This window comes from Pinus tabuliformis, chromosome 1_2 (genome assembly GCF_031772625.1).
Source record: "Pinus tabuliformis cultivar Carrire ecotype Pingquan chromosome 1_2, CPIR1, whole genome shotgun sequence".
NCBI lineage: Eukaryota > Viridiplantae > Streptophyta > Pinopsida > Pinales > Pinaceae > Pinus > Pinus tabuliformis.
The window spans coordinates 470,096,348-470,123,101 of record NC_142298.1 but is presented as its reverse complement, the minus strand read 5'-3'; the positions used below and the strand labels follow the sequence as shown (position 1 = coordinate 470,123,101).

General features: G+C 33.7%; 1 pseudogene; it reads right to left on the bottom strand.

The window, feature by feature from the left end:
- Positions 1 to 667: 667 nt before the first annotated feature.
- On the bottom strand, positions 668 to 2,309 carry LOC149206389 (UDP-glucuronic acid decarboxylase 2 pseudogene; annotated as a pseudogene).
- Between the last annotated feature and the right edge of the window lie 24,445 nt (positions 2,310 to 26,754).

Here is a 26,754-nt window from a genome sequence, read left to right as displayed (position 1 = left end):
AAAAAGTAAGTTATATATATATATATATATATATATATATATATATCAGACTTGAATTGAAAAAGAAGGAATTATAGCTCACAGGTGAGTACTACACCTAGAGACTGCACTCAAAGAAAGAGAACTCTCTCCGTACACTCTACTTACATCAAATAAGCAATTACATAATTAAGTACATTACTAAAACTCAGGAAGTTGCAACCAAACTCCTACACTCTAGGAACAAATCATAAACTAAGGAGATACGTTACAACTTGTGTAACCATTTCTCCATTAATACAAAATAATATTAATTATTTTCAACTTCCGCCTTAATGGAGAAAGGATTATCCTGAACTCCTAGCATCCCTCTAAACAATTCAAACTTTACACGCCCAAGAGGCTTAGTAAAAATATCAACCATGATATGACCCCGGATCCAATGCTGAATGTGTAATCTGTGATAGATCTTCGATGATCCAAGTTACCTGCCCAATCGGAATCTGAAAAACCTCTTTAGTACCATCGTCACTGCTCAACTTTAAGTTCTGCTGTAATGGTGTTGTTGTTGATTTGCACTGCTCTATTCCGAGCCTTTCCAGCAAGCTTCTGGCATACTTCCCTTAAGTGAGAAAAGTTTGTCCAGAGTCTTTCCATCTCATACACTTGTGACATCTAATTTCTTTGATCAGATTGTTAGCATCCCCTGTTACAATCATATCATTTACATACAAAGAAATAAAAATAATTTTCCTCTGTTTATTAAACTTGGTATACATATTTGGATCATTCAAGCTCCTATGAAAGCCATGATGTACCAAAAATGAGTCAATTTTCTCATACCACAACCTGGGTGCCTGTTTTAAACCATAAAGCACCTTTTTCAATTTACACACAAGATGTTCCTGCCCCTTTTTCACAAAACCTTCAGGCTGTACTAAATAAATTTCTTCCTTCAAGTCATCATTTAGAAATGCAGACTTAACATCTAGCTCGTGTAGCTGCCATTTGTGTTTTGTTGCTAAGGAAATTAGCATTCTAATGGTGTTTAATTTGTCTACAGGAGCAAAGGTGTCATCGAAATCTATTCCCTCTTGTTGTGAGTAACCCGTTGCTACCAGTCTAGCTTTAAGTTTCTCTATACTCCCATCTGCATTTATTTTTAGTTTATACAGCCATTTGCATCCTATGGGGGTTTTACCTTCAGACAATTCAACCAAATCCCAAGTATGGTTTCTGTTTATTGATTCTATTTCCTCATACATTGTAGCCCTCCATGCATCAAATTTACTTTCTTCCTCATAATTTGTAGGTTCTACAATGTTTAAAAACTTTGACATTAATGCATAGTCTTTCAATTTAGAAGGTAATCGAGTATTCCTACTTGATCTCCTTGGTAGGGGACTTACCTCAAATCTGTCTATTTCAGCCTTTTCTGGGCTTGCATTATTGATTACATTTCCTGTTACTTCTTCTTCTTGTTTCTGCTCCTGCTCTTCATCTTCCTTACTGTTTTCTTCCATTAGCAATGGAATGTGCCAATCACTGTTAGAGTCATCCTTTCCTTCTTCAACCTGTTCTAGTTCTAACATTGTAAATTCCCCAGGGTTCCCAAGATTGAAAGGACCAACATGTTCACCCTCCATAATTCGCATAAGGCCTTCAACCAGATCAGAAACGAACAAGAAGCTCCGTGTCTGTTCCCCATTTCCATAGACTGTCAAAGTCTCCTTGCGCAAAGCCTGAGCAAAAAAATTACTTGCAACGCGACCATCATCACGGCACATTCGCAGACTGTATGTATTGAAAATTTGAGCAATCCGAACCTCAACATTTGCTCCCATAGTCAGAGTTTCAACTGTTCTCTTACCCTCATCATAGCAACTACGAACTCCGATGGGATTAACATTCTCCTTCCTTCCTGTGAAGCAATTGTCGACAAAAATAACACTGTTTCCTCTTGCCATGAGCCTGTCAAGTAGATGACTGCCAACGAAGCCAGCTCCACCCGTCACGACAACTCGCAGGGACTTTCTCTTCAAACCTAGGGACACTTTACCCTTTGAATTCACCATCGAACCCGAATGATACTGAGCAAACCGAGAAACAAGCGTCTCGTAAACAACCCGATGAGGTTTGTCGGGCACAAACCTTCCATTTTCATTCACATTAGAAGCCAAAAAACAAGGTTGTAGGATAAAGAAATTCGATGCGATGGCGATTCCTATCAAAATAAATAGCAGCCACTGCTCCCTGAGCAAATAATCTACTAGCCTGATAATAGACCACGTCTTTTCTGGCTTAAGAGAGTACTCATCACTGTTATTCATATTGGATTGATAAAATTTATGATCCTATAAGTCTTTAATGAGCCACCACTGGGAAAGTCTGATCTACTGCCACCAAACATATCAGGAACTCTAATGCACCACCACCGGGCAGATCCGATCTGCTACCACCGAACAGATCAGGAACTCCAATGCGCCGCCACCGGGCAAGTCCGATCTACTGCCACCGAACATATCAGGAACTCCAATGCGCCACCACTGGGCAAGTCCGATCTGCTGCCACCGAACAGATCAGGAACTCCAATGCACCACCACCGGGCAAATCCGATCTGCTGCCACCGAGTAGATTAGGAACTCCAATGCGCCACCACCGGGCAAATCCGATCTGCTGCCACCGAGTAGATTAGGAACTCCAATGCGCCACCACCGGGCAAGTCCGATCTGCTGCCACCGAGTAGATCAGGGACTTTAATGTGCCTCCACCGGGAAAATCTGACCTGCTGCCACTGAGTAGATCATGAACTTTAATGCACCACCACCGGGCAAATCCAATTTACTGCCACCGAGTAGATCAGGAACTTTAATGCGCTACCACCGGGCAACTCCGATCTGCTGCCACCGAACAGATCCGGAACTCCAATGCACCACCACCGGGCAAATCCGATCTGCTGCCACCGAGTAGATCAGAAATTTCAAAGTGCCACCACCGGGCAAGGCCGATCTGCAAAAAATTGCAGATTTTCAAAAGAGAAAGAGGCTGGCGCTTCTCGACGACAAAAGATCCACGCCAGAAACAAAATCGACACGTCATACGAAATTGGCACGATTAAGGCCTTATATTCCGCGCCAATAGCACTTTCTGGCGCGCTTATCACCCTCAAAACCGCGCCAAGTGGTGCGTCTGTTCCTTAATAAACTGCGCCAAACATGTATATTTTCATCTGAATTATAAAATACACCTCTTATCACAATTAATATATATATATATATATATATATATATATATAAGTTGAAAATAATTAATATTATTTTGTATTAATGGAGAAATGGTTACACAAGTTGTAACGTATCTCCTTAGTTTAGGATTTGTTCCTAGAGTGTAGGAGTTTGGTTGCAACTTCCTGAGTTCTAGTAATGTACTTAATGATGTAATTGCTCATTTGATGTAAGTAGAGTGTACGGAGAGAGTTCTCTTTGTTTGAGTGCAGTCTCCAGGTGCAGTACTCACCTGTGAGCTGTAACTCCTTCTTTTTCAATTCAAGTCTGATTTTTATCTTGGTATCAGAGCACAGAGTAGGGACAGCCTTAATTTTTTTTTTAGGATGCATCATTGATTACAGAACTGTAGTGGCGGTGGAGTATGTAGAAGTATTTGTAGAATCAGGTGGACTGCATTAACACGTGAAGGACAGGTCTCAGATGACTGATCATCTCCGAGTGCAAGAAAGGGTTGGTGCGGATTTGTCACGCACAGTGACGCCATTTTTGAGCAGAGAATGTATTTTTTCTCTTGATTAGAGATGAAAAACACATTCTCTTAAATTTTCCATCTTATTCGATCTAATTTTCAAAATATGACCTTTTAACTCATTGAAGCTATACCTTCTTAAGGTAGACCATATAGGTCTTAGCTGATGTTAATCATGATAAAAACATCAATAATTTCAGTCTCGTTGTATTTGTTCATGGTTGATATTACAAACCAATATGAAAGAGATGCGCAATTACTTTTTTGTTTAACATAAAATTTAATAAAACATTTCAATATCCATATTAAGTATTTTAATTTTATATTAAGTTTATATAAAGAGATAAAGTAATTGAAAGTTTAGAAAACAAATTATATTTTGACTTTGAAAATGCACGAGTTAAATAAAATATTTGAATATTTATTTTAAAATAAGGAAAAGAAAAATGTCAACCATCAATAAAATATTTGAATGTCCACTTGAAATAAATAATTTTCTCACTATATATATATATATATAGAGAGAGAGAGAGAGAGAGAGAGAGAGAGAGATGTCACAATAGGGAGATATGTAACTCATTACAGATATTTTATAATATTAGAGAGAAGTTTGTTTAAAATATATTAATAAGGAAATAAAATAGTAAAATATTACAATGTCAACTATGTATATACCATGGTAAATCCATCATCTTAAACACTGATCTAAAAGCGGAGAGGGATCCAATTTTAACTTTAATGACCCAGAGATAGGGTAACACATCATACTGGGGTGTAGAATGAGCCTCTTGGCTCAATCATATAAAGAAATTGAAAATAAAATATTTCAATGTTTAAGTTGATTAAAATATTACAATGTCAATTATATATATATATATGTGTGTGTGTGTGTGTGTGTGTGTGTGTGTGTGTGTTATATACAATGATCCGACCATACACATCATATTGGGTTGTAGAATGAGTCTCTAGGCTCAATCATATAAAGCAATTGAAAATAAAATATTTCAATGTTTATGTTTATTAAAATATTTCAATGTCAATTATATATATGTTATATACAATAATTCTGACAATACACATCATATTGGGTTGTAGAATGAGCCTCTAAGCCTAAACATATAAAGCAATTGAAAATAAATTATTTTAACGTTTATGTTGATTAAAATATTTCAATGTCAATTATATATGTTATATACAGTAATTATGACAATACAATACACATCATATTGGGCTGTAAAATGAGCCTAGTAATTCCTACAATAGAAAAAATTTTATGGCTAAAGTATTTAGTGTAATCTGACATTGACATTTTTTAAGTTTTATTTTTAAATTAAAATCTAGTAAAAAATTGTTAGATTTGCAAATTTAAGCTATATAGTTTACATAATTTAAATGTCCAATAAATTTTTTAAAACTCTATATTCATTTATATATTTAAAAATACAATTTAAACAATAAAAAATTACAATTTCACAAATCATAATCAAAACATTTTTAACATTTTATTAGAGTAAAAAAAATTATATAATATTTCCTCTACTCATATAATTAATACATGGATAAATTCATCTATTAAACTTCAAATGAAATCTTATATGCTACAACTTTATTAAACTTCCAATGAAATCTTATATGGTACAACTTTAATTCCTAGTTGGTTCGAGTTTCACAAGTTGAAGATGCGAGGTCGACCTGAGTTGCTAACGCGGTTGCGCAGACACATTTACTTGAAATGATATTTCCAGAGGATTCCATTGTTTGACAAGATGCAGAAGCGAGCTCGACTTTGAGTTGCGAAAGCGATTTCTGAACCACCTTTTCTCTAATGGGTATTCGACTTGACTTGAGAAAGTGCTAAATGAAGTATTCCATCTGACAATATGAAGAGGCGAGCTGGACTTTGAGTTGCGAAAGCGATTTCGGAACCACCTTTCCTCTAATGGATATTCGACTTGACTTGATAAAGCTAGAGGAAGTACATTTCACTTTTGGAGGATATAAAGGGCCCCCAGTTTCACAAGTCGAAAATGCGAGCTCGACCTGCGTTACGAACGCGGTTGTGCAGACACATTTACTTGAAAGAATATTTCCTAGAGGGTTCCATTGTTTGACAAGATGCAGAAGCGACCTCGACTTTGAGTTGCGAAAGCGATTCGGAACCACCTTTCCTCTAATGGATATTCCACTTGATATGAGAAAGCGCTAAATGAAGTAAAGCGCCCCCGCGTATCGACTTGAATTATCATACATTGAACTCTACAGTCAAATTCAACCCACCTTTGTTTTCCAGAATACATTACTTTTGAATAGTCTCTCTGGTTGAATATAAAGAAGGGAGTAGCGCAGATTGAGAATAACTTCAATTACAGAATGGCATTGCAATATCATTTTATTCACTGCAACATCCAAATTCTTTGTCTTGTCATAACTTCAATTACAGGATGGCCCCTTCCAGTGTCTGGCATTGCAATATCATTTTATTCACTGCAACTGTCAACGTTAGCATTAGCCGCTGTAGATGACTTCACCAGTGGCAGCCAATGCTCGAGGTGAAGTGTAATATATTGACAAATTTATTACAAGTTCCATATATCTCTATGGTTCATGGTTATATGGGGAAACTCAACAAATGATTCCTCACAATCATAGCCATATTACGTAATAACGCTCTTAATCGAAAAGGATTGGAACCAAACACTTATCAATATAAAATTAACCAAATGTACAACCATCTAAACAATAATTAATTAACTTTCGCAACAATATATATAAAACTAACCATATAAATATATAGTCAAAAATAGTTTCCAAGACAAATTTGTTTCCAGTTCTTCCTTATGTATTATAAAGTAAAACATTTTTCAAGTTTGGGAAAATTAGGATTCTCAACTTTGCATATGATAATAAAATTTTCGTTAATTTGAATATAACTGATTTCAAACCTACTAGTTGAAGTTTTATATTCACCAAAATTTAAAAATGTTAATTGAAGATTTATATTTATCAAAATTTAAAGTATTTGGTAGTGTAATTATGTCTATTATCAAAGATTTTTATATGAAGTTTAGGTACTGATTTCAAACATACTAGTTGAAGTTTTATATTCACCAAAACTTAAAATGTTAAGTGAAGATTTATATTTATCAAAATTTAAAGTATGTTAAGTGAAGATTTATATTTATCAAAATTTAAAGTATTTGGTAGTGTAATTAAGCTTTTTATATGAAGTTTAGGTTTTTTTTGATACATAGGATTCTTTTCTAATAGTCACCATGATTATCAAATTAGGTGTCTAGTGGATACCAATAGGTCATTAAAATTGTTTTTTTGTCCCAGAGTATGATTTTAAATTATTTTGAATAACCAAAAACTTGTTTTTTCTTAATATAAATAAATTAGTTAATGATTCAAAATTGTTTTTTGGTCCCAGAATATGATTTTAAATTATTTTGAATAACCAAAAACTTGTTTTCTCTTAATATAAATAAATTAGTTAATGATTCAAAATCTATAAACATTTTAAAAGAATGAAAATTTACTCTTTACAAATCAATAATATTTGTATACAATAATATTATTATATCTTTAAATCTTAAAATTATATATATATATATATATATATATATATATATATATAAATAATTATAATTATAATTTATAAATTTGTTTTTTAATTTTGTAGTATTACTTTTTTCTCCTCAGCCATTTTGAAGTCTCACGCTCACTTGTAATATTTCACTTATCTTTTTTAAATAAAATAAAAAGATTTATTATATCTTTCATTGACTAACCTTAATTTTTAAGATTTTTTTAGATGGGAATTTTTTCCCTGTTGCTAGGTTTTGAAATCCAAATTTTTTATATACTAATTTTTTATATAATTTTATTTAATTATAATTTTTTATTTATTATGGTTATGTATTTTAATCAAAGAAAAATATGGTATTTATCTTAATAAAAAAACACATAGAGATGATGCAAGTAGTGTTACAAAAATGGGGTTGAATAAACAAGGCCTCATGTCAAATAACTTGATTATCATGGTTAAAATAAAGTTGTCAAATTACTTAATTATCATGATTAAAATAACACATCTTAAATTAGAAGAGATTCAACTAAATTTGTTTTAGAATTGGATGGTATCACTAAGAAATAATAATGTCCAAAGTAGCTTGTACATGTGGAGAGAGAGAGAGAGAGAGAGAGAGAGAGAGAGAGAGAGAGAGAGAGAATTCATACCGAGAGGGGGAGGGGGATGAATCACTATTTCATGTTGGATCAAATTTTGCTCAATTTATATTTAATTTTCAATGTTAATTGAACCATCATTTAATTAACAACACATTATGCAGTAGATATAAGCAAAATCAATAAACCATGAGCAACATTTAACCATAAATTCATGTGAACCATAAGAATGCAACACATCAACACATAGGTCCACTAGATATTAGGTGGAAACCCAACTGGCAAAAGCCATTGTTGTTGTTTTCTTTGGCTTCTTATTATTATTATAAAGAAAATATTCTATTACATCTTGCATTGGTGCAAGCTCTTACCAATGTGCAAACTCCTACTTGTTGGAGGTTACCACCACCTCTTATTTCTCCAGCTACCACTAGAAGGAAGCCACCACTCCCTGATCAAATTCGCCAACCACCACCGAAAGGAAGCTACCACTACCTCACTAAAAGATCTAACACTCAGGCCCTTGTGGACCACGTCTCAAAATCTTTCACATTGGATTCACCCGACTCAAAGACAAATCATACAGATACTTTTCACCCAATTTTCAAACTATGCCCACATATAACACTCTTCTGAATCTAAAAAACAAGATACCAAAACCTCTTTGATCAATAATCAAATCCATTGCACACCTAACAACATAACTCTCTCTGCAATAACCAAATCATCTATTGGCAAGCCATAGCCACATACATCAACAATCAATCAATGTCTCTATTCATACAAGTCATACTCAAACCTACTGTAAGATAAATTTCCATGAACCATCAACATGTAATTACAAAAACCTTCTCTCTTAACTAGGGCATCAATGTCAAACCATAATCAAATCCAACAGTATCAAAATTATGACAAACAACAACATTTATTAACCTTCTATCACTTTAGCGAACACTTTGACTTCACTTAACCCCAAAAATTACATTAGCTCGTCAAGACAATACATCAACCAACAATCGAACTTCAATACATCTACAAAACCCTAATGGAAGTATACTCATAGCAACAACCTTTCACCATACAAGTTGCAGCAGCATCATGACAACTTCATTGTCAAAAAACCCAATAACATACATGTAATGAATCCAACATTCATGATATCATGAATCCCTAGCCCATCAGCATATTGATCTGAACTTCAGTCCCAACAATAGGCAATATACATCATAATGACTAAATATCCTAGCAACATATGACAATATATCTCAATCAACAAGGCATGTAACCATACAAGTTTGTCCTTGTAATAAGAATCTTAGCATGAAAACTCTGTAACATTTCTATCAAACCTTTCGCAATTGAATCATCATAGAAACAATGTTATGCTCAATCCCTAATATGTACGCATACAATATCCTTGTAAGATAGAAACTCATCAAATGACAAGAAATAGCATGAACATCGAATTCATAAGCAAGTATTTAAATTTTTTCATATAAAATTTTGTCCTTATGATGTTGATCTCTGAGAGAAACATTGTCATTTAACCTTTTCCCACTACGCATTCACCTCTGTCACTGCATACTCCTCTGGTATTGTTGATTTTTGCATGGATAAACTAATATAAACTCAATGCACTCATTTAGATGCATAGACCCTTGTAAAACAATGATCTTTACATACATATTTCTACAAAGAACCTCATCCCAAAACTCTGTTGCAAGAAACTACCAAAGTCCAAAATTTGATTCTAGGTGTACATCAATATATCATTATCAATATACTACAAATGCTCTAAGAAAGACAATTATCCCCTACCGAAGATGGAGCATTTGTTGCAGAAGGTCTCAGGAGCCAAAGTATTGTCTTTCTTGGATGGTTTTTCAGGCTTTAATCAGATTGTTGTGCATCGAGATGATCAAGGGAAGACTGCATTTACCACTCCTTGGGGCACTTTTGTGTGTGCCAAGATGCCTTTTGGGTTGATGAATGCTGGAGCAACATTTCAGAGAGCTATGGATATAGCATTTGTAGGAGAGAAGGATAAATTTTTGCTTATTTACCTTGATGACATAACAGTTTACTCCAGCAGCCATCAAAATCATTTGCAGCATTTGAAAAAAATGTTCTTGAATTGCAGAAGGTTTGGGATTTCAGTCAATCCTAAAAAGTCACAATTTGCTTTAGATGAAGGCATGTTGTTAGGACATATTGTTTCTACTACAAGTGTCCAAATTGACCTAGAAAGAGTAAAAGCAATACAGACTTTCTCTGTCCCAAGATCAAAAAACGATATTCAGCCCTTTCTGGGCAAGATTAACTTTGTAAGGAGGTTTATCCAAAATTTTGTTGAATATGTGAAGCACATTACCTCCATGTTGAAGAAAGGGGCAGAAATATAATGGACTGATATAGCAAGAAATCATTTGAGTCTATTAAAAAGGCCATCATGGAAGCTCTTACTCTAAGCAGCCCAGACTACAACAAGGAGTTTCATATATTTTCATTTGCCTCTAAAGATACCATTGCAGTAGTTTTATTGTAGGCAGATGAAGAAGGTTCAGAGCATCTAGTAGAATGTTTCAACAAGAACTTGAGGGATGTTGAACTAAGGTATGATATTATTGAAAAACAAGCATATGCTCTTATTAAATCCTTGAAATCTTTCAGAGTTTATATATTTCATTCCAAGATAATTGTATATGTACCCTCTGCTGCAATAAAAGATGTTTTAACACAACCTGATGCTGATGGAAGGAGGGCTCAATGGATTTCAAAGATGATAGAATTTAATATAGAATTAAAGCCCACAAAGCTGGTCAGAGGTCAGGGCCTTGCTAGGTTGTTAGCTGAGGAAAATTGCAGATCATTGGATATTGATTCCCTGTGCACAATTGCAAAAATTGGTCAGACAGATAAAAGAGAGGAAGCAGTTGAACCTGAGAGAAAGCAGTCAGTGGAAGAAAATCTAGCTTCATGTGATTAGTATTCGACAATAGTTACTTTCTTGCTGAAGCTAGAAATCCCTTCAAGATTTACTCAAAGTCAAGCTAGAACTGTTAAGCTTAGGGCAACAAAATATTGTATTTATGAAAATCTGCTCTACTGGAGGGATCTATCTGGAATGATTTTAGGGTGTTTGGACAAAGAACATTCAATAGAAGTTATGCAGCAATTTCATTCCAGCATGTGTGGAGGACACCATTATTGGAAAACTACAGCCCATAACATTCTCAGAGGTGGGTACCATTGGCCCACTTTATTTTCTGATGTATTTGCTTTTGTTAAATCTTGTGACAGGTGCCAAATATTTGAAGGAAAACAACAGTTGAAGTCCCTGCCCCTAAAGCCAATACATGCAAAAGGACCTTTTCAGCAGTGGGGCTTGGATTTTATTGGAGAAATCAATCCACATTCCAGTGGCCAGCACAGATGGATATTAGTAGCCATTGATTATTTCACTAAGTGGATTGAAGAAATTCCAACCAGAAAGGTTGATCATAATGTGGTCATGAAGTTTTTAATTGAGAATATCTTCAGCAGATTTGGTTTTCCACATAAACTGGTCACAGATAATGCAGCAGCCTTTAGGGCAAAATAATTGGTGGAAATGTGTGGTTCAATGGGTATTAAACTGGTTCATTTCACCTCTTACTATCCTCAAGGAAATGGTCTGGTAGAATCCTCTAATAAAAGTCTGATCAGGATAATTAAGAAGCTGCTAGAACACAATAAAAAGAATTGGGATTCCAAGCTCAAGTATGCACTATGGGCTGATAGAGTAACCATTAATAAATCCACAGGGAATTCTCCTTTCAAGTTAGTATATGGCACTGAGGTTGTATTTCCAATTTAGTTAACTCTCCCTGTGGCAAAATTCCTTCAGGCAGAGTAGAATGAGGAAGATGAAATGGCAAAGAAGATCACTGACTTAGCAGAGGTACATCAGATTAGAGAATAGCTGGTTGAAAAGGTTGTTGCACATAAAAAGCAGGTCAAGCAAGCCTTTGACAAAGGAACAAAAATAGATAATTTTCAGGTTGGAGACTTGGTTCTGAAATGGGATGAATTGAAGGAGAAGAAGGGAAATCATGGGAAATTTGATGCTTTCTGGACAGGGCCTTTCATCATTTTTCAGATTCAAGGGAACAATACCTTCATACTGACCCGTCCACGCATAGAGCAGCAGAGAAATTTTGTAAACAAACTCCACATATACCAAAAAAGAAGATGTAATCAATGTTGATGAATGTTATTTTGATGTAAGAGTTTAACTTCTGGAGACTGTAACTACTGTGATACCTGCAGCTTCTGGTCTTCATTTTCAGCTAATACAAGCTTCTTTTGTTGTCAATTGCTCACTTTCCACTTCTTCTTTGTTCCAGGTTGTGCCTGTTATGCATTTGTTCATGTGCTCTTGATGTTTATCATTAGAGGGGCTTTGATCCCACCTCTGTGTTAGAATCTGGTTAGTATTGTTGAATATGTATGCAGGTTTCTGTTGTTTTAATGCTAGAGAGATGTCATCATGTCTGTGAATTCGGAAATAGATTTACATACCTTTTAACTGGTTGCAGGTGGCCATCACAGGGTCTTGTGCATCTGCTAGTGTGATCGGTATTCTCCATCATCACATTTTCCTTAAACTATGAGTAGTTGGTCATCTAAAGCCTTGTAGTCTGGGGGTGTTCACCCATGTCTGGGGTTAAGCATAATATAAGTGGTTATTTGGCTTGAATATGCATCATTCCTTCCATTCATCCACCATTTTCCAACATTTTTTTGAGTTTGTAATGTTCCCAAGCATCTCTAATATACAACCTAGGAGAGTTTCTTGGGGTGATAACAGCATGATTATAAACATGTTGAGAAACCTGCTTAGGAAAATAAGCATTATTCCAAGTATCAAATAATAAGGGGTTTTGAGTTATACCTGGTAGTCGATTTGACTCCTTACTTGATTTCCTGAGTACATTTAGTAATCCTGGTAGTAATGGGAAATGTTCTGTTAGATGATCCTCTTCACAAATTTTTCAAATTTGTAGCTTACTAAGTGGACATTTTCCAAGTAGGTGTTTCTTTCTACAGTTGGTGCAAAAGATAAGCGGTGGGTTTTCATCCTGCTCCCACTCTTCCTGCAAATCATCCAATTTCGAAATTAAAGATTTCATGATATCATTTTTATGTTCAATCAAAATATTAAAATTTTCAATTGTTAATTCTTCATTGGATGAATTGTATGTCTCTGTAGCAGCATAAATATTCCTCATTAGATGATTCCTCCAAGTACCATTTTCCTGTTTTTAGCAAGACAACTGGTACATTTATTAGCACATGAATGGTGTATATGTAGGGTGGGAGGTTCTTTCAACACCTGAAAAACTCAAAAGATCAATTTCATTAAAAAGAACAAACCAAGATTATAAACTAAGGAAAGCACACTTGCAAAAATTAAATAACCTCTGTTGCAAAAAAAGTAACACACTTTGCAGTAAAAGAAATTGCCCATAAAAACTCAATTGCAGTAAATCAAGCATTACACTTTGCATAAAGAAAAAATAATCATAAAAACCAAATTTTAGTAAAAGAAACAAATCAGGCATCACAATTTGCACTAAAGGAAATCATTCATTTGTAGAAAGGAAAACCTTGCTTGTGAGCTCTCTAGGAATCTCATCCAGTATGCTTCAGTAAACAAGGGAATCTCATTAATCTAGAAATTCAATTGCAAAGGAAAGGGAAAAGCATGACAATTTGTTGAGGCCTTATCCTACAACGCCTCCACGGAAACGGTACCAAAATGTCGGGCGATATAAATGCAATATTTACACCAACATTTAATTTTTCAATATGGGTAAGTAAACTTAGAGGCATATCACAATATATGTCAAAATACGACCTCGGGGATCTGTTAAATAAAAACCAAACTCTTGCAAGAAATTCAAAAGGAGCATCATTCAGGAAAAATAAACAAGACTCTTTAAAGCAAAGTAAACACACTCCGGGAATCTACTTCTGGCTCCTCTTCTGGGTTGAGTTGACTCCTGCAATAAGTCTTCCTCAATTGTCCAGGGGACAAGGGAATGTAGGCCCCATTCAAAAGAAAGTGATTCGAGAAATAAACAATGTGAAACCTCTTAAAACATTATTTCTATGTTGCAAACATGAATTTAAACTAGAAATCACACAACAACTTCATTCCAACTAATCTAAGGAAATAATTGAATGCTTTAAGAAGAATCAAAATAATAATGCACTGCTTCTCTTAAGGAAAATTTAGTACTTTACTTGTAAGAGAAATATGCAATAAGAACCAATATATAATTCATGATGTTTACCCTGATCTTATTAATTACTTCCTTATAATATATGCAACATTTAGTTATAATGAAGAATTATGTGAGTGTTTTGCCAACAAGATTCACAATCTTTCCTTATGCTGATCTGGTCATCTGCTTGCAAAAGTGCAAGAATAAATATTTTCCTGCAAGCAGGAATAAATGCTTTTCTGCAAAAGTGAGGAATCTATCTCATGTAATATTCAAAGGAAATTATGAGTACATGTTAAGTTAAGTTAACCAGAATTCTTTCTTAGTAATTATTTCACCATTGCGTTCTAGAAATAAACTTTGTTATGCAGCAATGAGATCAAGGTAGGTCTTTGTAAGAATAAATAAGAGACACAGTTAAAACATTCACCGTTTACTTTAGTGTAGCCTTTTTGAAAATACATCCAAAAGAATTGATATTAAACTTAAATAACCACAGCAGTAAAATAAAGCTTTTGGAATGAAATTGAAAATCAAATGACTGAAAGAAGAGCTATGAAATGAAATTGTGAAATTATCTAAGATCACACTCACACCAAGAAAACTAAAATGCAGCAAAAGAAAGTTATGAGGTTTGGGGCAACAAACTAGTTGGTGGCCCAACCACCCAGCTCGTTGGCCTTGCAACAATTTAAATCACAATCTTAGAACATTATAGAGAAACAAAATTACTCAAAAGTGATTTCCAAATAAACTCATTTTAGAGTAGAAACCAGAATTCAAAATTTAATGCCAAGGAAATTCATTTCAGAAGTCTTGTTACAAATTCATTAAATAGTGTAGCGCTGGCTCCAATGGTCCCCTCCAGGGATCATCCCATTGGTGCGCAACTCCTCCTTCCCTGCACAGAAAGATCTAATTCCCTGTTCTACAAATGAAATACAATTTACAAACTACAAACTGCCATCCTCCCACACCTACGTAGCTCCTCTCTTTTATATTAGTTTTTACATGATAGTTTCTTTAGAAAATAACATGGGGATTGAATCCCAACTGATATTCATCAATATAATATTAGTACAACCATTTACCCATTGAAGGAATGAAGATTTGGCATGAATTTCCCAAGTTTGGTTGTTTTCCACACTTCTGGAAAAATCAGTTTTTTAAACAAAATGCCTCCAAATAATTCTGTGTATCTCCTTAACCATTATGAGTTTTAGAAAATTGTTTGGAGGTAATATAGCTTGTTATATTTTCAACAATAACCTCTCTCAAAATTTTTTTGTTCAGATCCATTTCCTCAGAAATTGTGCCTGAAAATGACTGTTTGAAATCTGAGATGCTAAAATTCTGGAAAAACAATTTATTTTTATAAAACTGCCTCAAAGACTGTTATGTAACTTTTAGAATATTACAAATTTTAGAAATCGGTTTGAGGCTTTGTCAATTTGCTACACTAGGACCAGAACCCATGTTCTATAATTTCTTCATTCACTTTCACGTGCATGGAAAACAAGGCAGAAGTTGGCAGTTTGGAAACTGCTGCGAATTTGGGGCTGACGCATTAATTATTGCCTAAACATAAATCCTTACGACCTGGGTGTATCTTAGCTTATGTGGAAGTTTTCAAACACCATTTGGAACAAAAACCTCTTTCATATTTCCCTATAGATGTGTCAATGTATGAGAACCCCAAATTAGTGTAGGCATGTTGGTGTAGGCAACGTTGGTGCAGGCACAACTGGTATAGGAACTGCTACTACAAGAATGTTAACACCTACCACAAAAGAGCCTAACATTAATGATATGTTCAAACTTCACATTAAATTAACAAAACAAGAAGAGTTCATATATCAACAACTATCAGCTCTAAATGCCTCTAAACGATAACTTAATAATGCATAAAATGAATAATAATGATTATAGATACTTAGTACAGACATAAAATTATTCAGGTAAATCATGAAAATTTGGACAAAATGGAGGCTCAACAGAATGGTTCTTTTGGAACTTAGGACAGAAGATTGGAGGGCGAGGTGAAGAGCTCCCTTGAATGATAATCCAACGATCAGGTAATAGGTAGGTCCATGCCTCAGAGAAATATCCGAAGCTCTCAGAAGGTAGTGGATGGGTAACTTTTCCATCTCCCATAATTGAGATGTGATTTCTTTTCCTTCCTATATGTAGTGATTGATGTCATTGGAATACAATCCTTCCATAAAGCCTTATCGTTTTCCATTCCAATTTGCATGTCCAATCAATCAAAGGAAAGGAGAGAAAAGGTTTTTCAATAGACACTAGATTGTTTTTTGGGTGTAAGACTCTACCATTTTAATCATTTTCTTTGCTTTTAAAGTTTGAGAATCAAATTCGAAGGGTTGGTTTTAATTTCAATTAGAAGGGCATATATTCATATAGCCCTTCCATAACGAAAAGATTTAAGAAAAATACATTTCAATTGAAAATATATTATCTCCACATTTCACTTTCAACCAAATTTATTTATATTAAATAAATTAAATTTCTAAAGCTAGATGGCAGGTAGAAAATACCACATTATGACAACAAATAGATAATAGTCAAATTTTAACATGCACATTCACGTAATAACAAACTTTATAAATTGCATTAATTATTTTCAAAATGAAATAGCACATTTTGTCCCAAACCAGAGGTGTACTTGAGTGTTTTTTCTTATCATGTTCCATTATCTCAAATTATACATATTTAATAAATCAAATTATACAAGTATAAAATCTCAAATTATTTACAAAACTCTATGTATTTAATATCCAAATAGCAGAGATAGAAGACTTCCATCGTCAGAATTTTTCATTTTCCTACTTTTTATTTTTTTTTTCTGAATATTTTATCTCTAACTAGTGGAAATGTAAGGCTCTCATTTATTAGAATCCTACATTTCTCTATTTAATAGAATGAAAATTTGCAGCAGCTCCGTGGATCTATAATTTAGAGAAACATGAAAAGATCTACATAAAATGTAGGAATATAAGAGAACCTAGTCAGACTATAAATGGAATTGAACCAATATTTGTTAGGCGGATGAAAAGTGAAATAGAGACCAATTCCAATATGGTACTTCTTCATCATTATGTTTATGGAGTGTTAGGTCGTCCACCAAGGTTTCAATATGTATGTCGTAGGCCCCACTTGGATGCCATGAGTTTTAAAGTGAAATCACAGTGTGTCGATTTTGATTTGCTTTTGAGGTAGGCAGTGATCCACTACTGAGGTTGAGGTCTATTGTGTTAAGCCATCCACAATGGTTCCATTCTATATGTGGTATATCCCAACGTATGGAATAGGTTTCAATGGAAAGATAGTTGGCACAAGTCATTTGGTGATTCTGATTTCACTAGTGAAGTTGACAGAGTGAAATGAAAGAGTCAAAGCACCAACCATGATCCAGAATCCTTGCCGTAGTTAAACTTCCAGCTGAAAATTAGTTAACGAATATTGCCCTAAATTTGTAGGACCTGCGAAGTACAGTTGGGCTCCCCGTCAACTGGAAAACAAATAGATCGATCTCTCCCTAGACATTCAAGTGAACATGAGGACCCACTTTTGAATCTCCAGCTGCGTTTTTCCCTATAGACACCTACCCATTGTGGAACATGACTAGCCTCTTGTGGGCTCCCTCAAGCTCAATAGGAATCCAGAATTTACCCAGCACCTTTCCGAATTTTATACCACAGTTCCAACCCTTGTGGCCCATGAAAATTGTAATCTCTAGTTGTAGATTCAAAACCCCGAGGCAAGAATTCTTGGATAGCTTGACTAGCTCAAAAAATTCTAGATGAAAGCTCACCACCAAGTTTTGGACATCAAGGGCAGGAGCATCGACATAAATGAGAGGAACCACTGCTATCTAGACTGGGAATTTATCGAATTTAATCTCACAAAAACAAGGAAATCTTGAAGAATGAATGCCTTCTCTAGTGGGTTTGGAGGCCACGGGGATTCTCAACACCAAACCTCCCACCAAAACCTTCACGAATGGGCATGGATCCATTTGTACCAAAAAATAATAATCTCACAATGTCATCAGATTGAATCTTGTTGAACACACATGGTCTCGAGGCTTCGCGAAATTGACTCTTGTAGAGATATATGATTAATTTTCCCCACATATATACACACCAAAATAGTTTTCTAGGCCAACCTATCTGAGTGACTAGAGATTTGGTTGTCACACAGGCTAGAGGAAAAGGACCATCTCAACAGTAACTTTATATGTCAACACCACCAAATGTAAATGCATACTATACAAATTTCTCCCAACAGGTCATCGCCTCATCACCTCACGCATTAATATATTGTCATCCTCCTTCCTCCTCCCATTAAATATCAACTATCACACACTGATTGTTCGAGCCATATTTTGTCCCTCACCTCTATACCAAAGCATGTGCTAGTGCCACTGGTTCATCCAATTAAATCCCTTTTCCAATCACCATAACATTCTGTAACACGTTGCATAAAGAATATGGCGAAACTTTGATTTTTACGTAAAGGAGTACTCTGGAGTCTGTACATCACTAAAATGATTTTAGAAACGAGAACAAGGCAACCAGGGGATATCCAACAATTTATCTAACAACCCTTCACCAAGCATTTTGTTATATTATTTAATTTCTTTTAAAACAAATATAAATACAAATTAACATTTTCTACACCTAATTTTCGCTTCAAAATTATATGATGTGCTAGACCCCTCTTGAAGGGCTATAACATGTTAAATTTTGAACCCTGGCGATGTCTTGAATGAGTTACCATGGTGTATTGGATTATAACATGTGCGTGTCTATCAGAAATGTTGGTTATCATCACATTTGTTTCATAATGCATTAATGTAAGATTGTTTTAGATCTTCACATTTAATGTTGCGAACACCAATTTGTAATTAAATGTTTCACATGACTAGTTGCTCTTCCACCCCTCTAAACTGAGCTAAGCTTGCAAGTCCTTTGCTTGCACACAATAGTGTAAGATTGTTTTAAATATTCACATTTAATAGTGCCAACACCAACTTGGAATTAAATTTGTTGCATGTCCAGTTGCTCTTCCGCCCCTATATGGGTTGAGCTTACAGATCCTCCTATGGGACCTTGAATGTCAAATTTATAACCTTCAAAAATAAAAATAATAATATAAAATAATATAAGATATAAATTAAAAATATGGTTGAACTAACTAACACAACCACATCAGTAAATGCGGATAGATTGCAACGGTTTGTGTGAATCTTGCTAACAATCAATAATATTAAGGTGGCTAGGGCCTGAAAATGAGATCCTTGAACATATACACAAACTCTATTCTCTAAAAAAAAATGGAATTATATGTGTGTATATTCTAATATTTCGATGGTAAACAATGTTTAACGTGATTCTCCTTGCACTTCATCCATGTTGGAGAATTGGGAAGAGATTGCGACTCAAGAAGACTCTCATGGAAAATAATTCAACATTAACGATATACATCATACCATTTATTGCATGTGGAATTAATACGTTAAACGTTGTTTGTCATTAGAATATTAGAAAACTAAACATAGTGTACTTTAAATTAAAACTCACAATACCTCTTATGTGTATTTGGATTGTGGATATCCTTGCCCAAAAACAATGTTAGAAACCATCTGGTTTTAATCTTTACCTTAGCAATAGTTGTGGTCGTGCTCATTTCTGTTTTGGTGTTAGCAATTTTTTTACTCCCGATCGTGAAGAGGAATCACAATGTTGCAAACAGAGAATTTTTTACTAGAGTCAAAGACCTTTTGAGGGCAATTGTTAAACCCAACACAGGCGTAGTCTGGTTCTATATAGAGGAGATCAAATCTGCCATAGACAATTTCAGCCCTGCCATAGATCTGTTGTTAAGATAGATCTAGGCCGATTTAATTTTCCCCTTTAAATAAGCTATATTTCACATGAATGCCATGGGGTTCTCATAAACCTAGAGCTCAAAAACCATCGATAACTCAAGTTTACCTTAAATAACCAACAACAACAATAATAATAATAATAATAATAACATAGAGTTATCATTTATATTATTTTAGTTTGAAGTTATTTTTTTTAATATAGGGTTTTTTATTTTATATTTACCTAGTCAAAATGTTTATAGGACATTATATTACATCTCTACCATACTAGGTTGGAGAGCGCCTTTTAGCACAAAAAAATTCAATGACCACAATTCTCATGGATGTTATCACATAACAATATCAACATTTTATTATTGTGATCTAATAAAACATTAATTGTTTACATTGCACTCTTTAAATTTACTTCAAAATAAAACATCCAAAAATATAATAAATTAAAAAAATCAATACTTCAAAATAAATCAACCAAAAATATAATACACCATAAAAATCACTACCAAGATTAAAGGATTTTTTGGGGTGAAAATCATATTTCCTCTATAACATAGTTATACAATACTTACAAATCATTAACACTTTATGTTTCTAAAATTATTACCTTTTTTATGTTGCATGTTACTATGAACTATCAATACAATATTTCTAAATCATTAACACCCCTCTTTCTTATTTTGCAGGACCATCACGTGAATTTTCAACAACGATATCCAAATCAAAACTAAATTATAAATTTCTAATTTTAAGACTTGCTACTAAAAATTTTGATCTTTCAAACAAAATTGGACAAGGAGGATTTGGTACGATCTATAAGGTAATGCCCACATTCATCTTATACTATTGATTTTTTATTTTTTGTAAACATTGTGGATATATTTAAATGATAATTGAACAATATAAGTTGGAAATTTTGGTAGGGAGTTTTACCAGATCGTACAGAGATTGCCGTGAAGAGACTATCTGCTAATAGGGAACAAAGTGTGAGTGACTTTTTCAATGAAGTGAATCTGATAAGCCATGTTCAACATAAAAATCTTGTCAAACTACTTGGTTGTAGTGTGGATGGCCCAACTAGACTCTTGGTGTATGAATATCTTCTAAACAAGAGCCTTGATAGCTTCCTATTTGGTAATATTTCTTAATTCTATAAATTTAATTTCATTACAATAGATGTGCATGTCTAACATTATTTTACCAAATTATATTTAATTTATCTCTGAAATAACTTTATTTTTTAATAGATCAAAACATGGGCAAGTTGTTGGATTGGAAGAGGAGGTTTGAGATTATATTAGGCACTGCTAATGGGTTGGCTTATCTTCACCAAGAATCAGATATACACATCATCCACAGAGACATAAAAGCTAGCAATATTCTACTAGACCAACATTTCAAGCTTAAAATTGCAGATTTCGGGTTGGTTAGATATTTTGCTGAAGATCAAACTCATCTTAGTACAACAATTATTGGAACTCGGTGAGAATAAGATAATTACTAACCCAAAATTATTATTTTTATTAAAAATTGCAGCTAATTATTATTGCTTCTTTGGCAGAGGTTACATGGCTCTAGAATATCTTGTGCATGGCCATTTGACAGAAAAAGTTGACGTATATGCTTTTGGGGTGCTAGTTCTTGAGATTACTAGTGGAAAAAAAAATTCAACCCCTATGCACGCCAATGAAATGCCATCTCTCTTAACTGTGGTAATCACCTAACCTCATCATGCATGATCTTGGTTTCTTATTAAAATGTTGTGATAATATTCAAATCTATAATATATTTATGATACACGTGTGGAACCATTACCTATTTGGTACCATTTCAAACATAATAGATCCCAACATCGAAGAAAACTTGAGGGAGGAGGTAATACGTGTTATTCAGATAGCTCTCCTTTGCACACAAGCTTCTGCAACATTACGCCCTTCTATGTCTAAATTTATCACGTTCCTCACTAACAAAGACATTAATATTCCAACAACTACTCAACCGCCCTTCATAGATGTCATCCATTCAGAGTCAAATACTTTTTCTACATCAAATGGTTCACATTCAAATAATTATGGTTCTGTAAACATTGGTTCCTCCCCTGCCACTACAATGTCATTGAACACCATTTCAACAAGCTCCTTTGGGCCAAGATGAGAGGAAAAAGTATTCACAGTTAGGAAAGTAGCTGAACCCACATGGATGTGGGTAGTGATTAACCTTCTTTAAATATGAGGGTACTTTTGATTTTCCTTTTTATAATTCTAATAAATTTTTATTAAAATGGAATCAAAAAATATATTTTGGGAATGCACTGGAAGATTGTGATTTTTACATGCAATCTATGGATCTAATGTGTCCAAAATATTTAACAAATATTATATTATTGTCATGAAATTGCCAATTATATTATAAGAATGGATTTGAAGAACCATGGATTTTATGTCTAATCTATGGATCTCATGTGATGAATTCAAATCACAATATATAGAAGACTATTTCACTTTTCTCATAGTGGAATTTGTTATTATTTTATGAAATGGGTTGGAAAAAGACACAAGTTTACATCCAATCTATGGACATAATGTGATTACTTTAAACTGCAGCAACTATAACATTGCTAGAATAGAATTAGTTCAATATGATATTATCTCCTCTATGTTTTGTATGAGAATGGTTTTGAATAAGAATATTAGTATCTATCTGTAGTCTTCAATAAAAAAAAATATCTTTGACATGATTAAATGTGAATCAAATTCAAAATTTGATCAAATAGGAATATTGAAATCATTCACATTTGCATTAAGACATTCATAAATCAAAAAAGGAATGCAATATGAAATGAGAGAAGAGGTTTGAAGATGGAGTGTCTCAAAACCCACTCTATAATTGGAAACGTAAAAGTGAAGTAGAGTATTTCGTAGATAAATGAAATTAGAAATATCATAACCCTTGTTTGCTACATTGATTAGATCAAATAGAAATTGAACTAATTAGGACCAACCCAAGAAAATTAATAGTCCAATAGATTTGAATTTTTACAAGTGAGAATTCCTAAGTATTATATCAAATTACTCTCCATTTAACCCTAATCTAATCAAATCTAAAAATATTTTTGCTAGCTACAATTGCCATGGAGATTGATACTATCCCTTATTGTGCCAACTAATTTTCTTATTTTGGTTCTTTCCATCCATCCACCAAGATGTGCCTAAGATTTATATTATATATGCATTATCTTGATTATATTCTTGATTGACCACTTATAGAAACAAAATAGAAAGGATAAAACCAAATAAATCCTACACATCCTCAAAATGAAAATCACGAACTCTTTACAATCAAGCCATTTCCCAAGCAATGAAGATTAATGGGGTTAAATTCCACCATGAGGCTAATTTTCTATTTTTTCCCAAAAACGATATGTCAATTCACCAATTTTCCAATAAAAATTTACCCAAATTTTGTAGGATAAAATTAATTTATCATAAAATCATAAAAAAATTATTAGAAATATATAAAATCCTTAAAATTTTGCATACTTTTACAAAAATATAGTGATTTTTTTATAATTGTCATATTAAAAATTATTAAGAATCACCAAGGTTTAGGGGTGGTAAGAGGGTGAGGGGTCTTTTAGGGCCCTATAGAAATCAATTTAGAATATTCATGAGGTTTAGGGAATATAAAAAATAATCAGGCAAAAGCTTATGGTTTACTCCAAGGCATTCTTTTTTCCAAAGAATTTCAGGTCTCTTCTCTCATTGTGTTGGGTGATTCCCTTTTAATAATTTAGTATTTTATCAAATGATCTTCCCCTAGAGAGACAGTTGTGGAAAATCTCCTAAATCGGATTAAGAAGGTATCTAAAGATATCTCAAAGATGAGTTTCAAGCACATTCTAAGGGATAATAACTAGGAAGCATATCAATGTGCCAACCAAGGTTGCAATTTTAAGTTTGGATAGTTGATGGTTAATTGTAAACTAAGACCATCCTCTATCCCTAATGGATTAATCCTATGTTCAAATATGAAAAATTTTGAGGGGTCTTGCTATAAACATGGATTTCGGGAAATATGTTATAATCAATGATTATATTTTGAAGTCAGTTATATGTACTGCAAGTTTTGTTTAATTTGGTGGCTCTATTAGAAGGTTTTCACCTTCGAAGACTTGTATATGTTTAGTGTTGGTTGTATTCCTCTTTGGAGGATAATTTTGGTTCAAGAGTCTAAATATGATATTGAATATGGAAGAAGATCATAATGTAACTATCGATGTACAATTATGATGGAGACACAAATTTTACAATTACTATAAATATTCTCATTACTATAATAATAAAAATAGAAATAAAAAATTAAAAAAAGTCACCAAGGTTTTTATAATTTAATATAAGTATGGAATTAAAAAAATTCTTACTACCACGTAAAATTATAGTGGAAGAATTATAGACCTAATGAGTTTTTTCTTCTAGCTAAAACCAGGGGTATCTCCATTATTGCTCACTATGCTAGTGAATTCCCTTGGGTCTTTTCCTTCCAATTCATCTTCTATGAGAATTATCAAACTAATAAACCAAAAATGATGGCTAAATTATGAAAAACATGTTCCATGGAATGGTAACAACAATGTATAAGATCTCTTTAAAAAAATCAATAAAAAATAATGCAAATTTGAACATGCTAACTCATGTTAGATATTTCCCATCCCCATTAAAAGAACCATCAACCCTATTGTGCCCATTTTAATCAAAATAAATTGAGAAATGGCCTTTATGGAATCCTTTATTTCCTAGGTGGAATCATTAGGTTTGTATTATTTATATTGGACCTTGACTTAGGGGATGGATCAATTGTGAAGCATTCTGACCTTCATGTCAAAGGAAGGATATATGCTTTATCTTAAACATCCTCTAGTTCTAATTGAATTTGTGACAAAACTAAGAATATCAGGACCATGCATATGTATATTTAACATGAAATGTTAGGTCCACTATAGAATTTACTTGGACACTCTTATAGCTACATATTTATCTCCCAAGGATCATATATACGTGTTACCCACCAAAGTGGGTAACCCCTAGGGGAAAAAATTTCTCCTATTTACTCAAATTTCTAGCCAATAGCTCTATGATGATATACATATAGCTATGCCTCAAATTTCTCCGTATATGCTTCGATCAGTGTTTTCCATCATCTAGATTACTTCTTGAATGAAGATGTGTATGTAAGGTACACTAACCATTTTTGTAATCATGCGCTTTCATTTAATGTTATATTTGTTCTAGTATGAATCATGGGTTGAATTGGATTATTGATTTCTCTTGATTATATCCTTGTTCCCACACTTCACCTTGGTGGTTATCCCTTGCCTCTAGTCTAGCGTAACCTTTCTTGAGTCCACCTTCCCATTGTCCAAGAGAGGAACAAATAGCATGACCATGGTAATCTATAATTATCACCTTCCATTTATTCCTTATATTCACCTCCATTCTTCAATTTTATTATTATATATCATCTATATTGGTTCCCTTTTATCCTCATATTTGAGTAAGGTTGTTATGTAACCAGATCACAAAATAGAATAAAAGATAGATCAATGACTTGTAAATAAGCCTCTTCAAAGGGGCAACCTAATTTTACATCACATGAATGAAAAATTCTTGGATGATTCAAATCACAATACCTCTTTGGTTTATATAGGAGTCTAAAGGGTAAAAATATAATTAGGGCATACATAACAATAATGTAAGGGCTCAACAATAACAATAATGGGTTTCTATGGGGCAAAAAAATAACAATATGGGCAATACACTAGTATTATAGAGACCTAACAAAGGTCCTAGGAATTTTTTCCTTAAGAGTTTGATGCAACTAAAAGAAAGTTAAAAGCATAGATAGCCAAAAAAGAAAGAAAATGTAAAATGTAAAAGATGGTTGGGACAAATTAATAGTGTATGGAAAGAATCATAGGCTAAGCTCTACCCCGCTCATTAGCCCTCACCTAGTTCTTGAAGTATCATATATATCTAAATTAAAGGGACATATGAATTTACCAATCTCAATGAGAAATAAATTGCTTCATATTTAAAGGATATTTGAATGCATCAAACAAGATGGTAACATAAGTTATGCATAAAATAAAACGAAAACCATTGAAGTAGAAGGTGCACCAAAGGGGTGGTAAAAATAGGCTGAGACGAGGTGTAACTCGGGTCTAGTGATTTCTACCTCTTCACATCATTGCACTCAAGATGTTGGACCCCCAAAAGCTAGTACCTAGATGGTGGCATCTTCCATGAAGTCAATCCCTTTCTATGTCAACCTTTCTCACATGCACCTATTGATTAATGGGTCAACCTAGGAAATTTTCCTCCCTTTAGGGTTGGAAACACCTAGTAGGGACTTTCAATAACCCTTCCACACTTAAGTGTTGTAACTTGTTTACAAATCACTAACTAGAAAGGCACTTGAAGGAAATGTTTGGGTGAAGTACTATCTTTTTATACGACCCATTATGATACTTTTATGGTTTCTTTACCTAATGATGATGATCTCTCTTTATTTTTAGGGTGTGCTTCAGATGTTTCTTCCCAGGTACAATTGATGTCCATTGAGGGGTGGCTTGACACTTATCCAAAATTCTAATGAGAATGA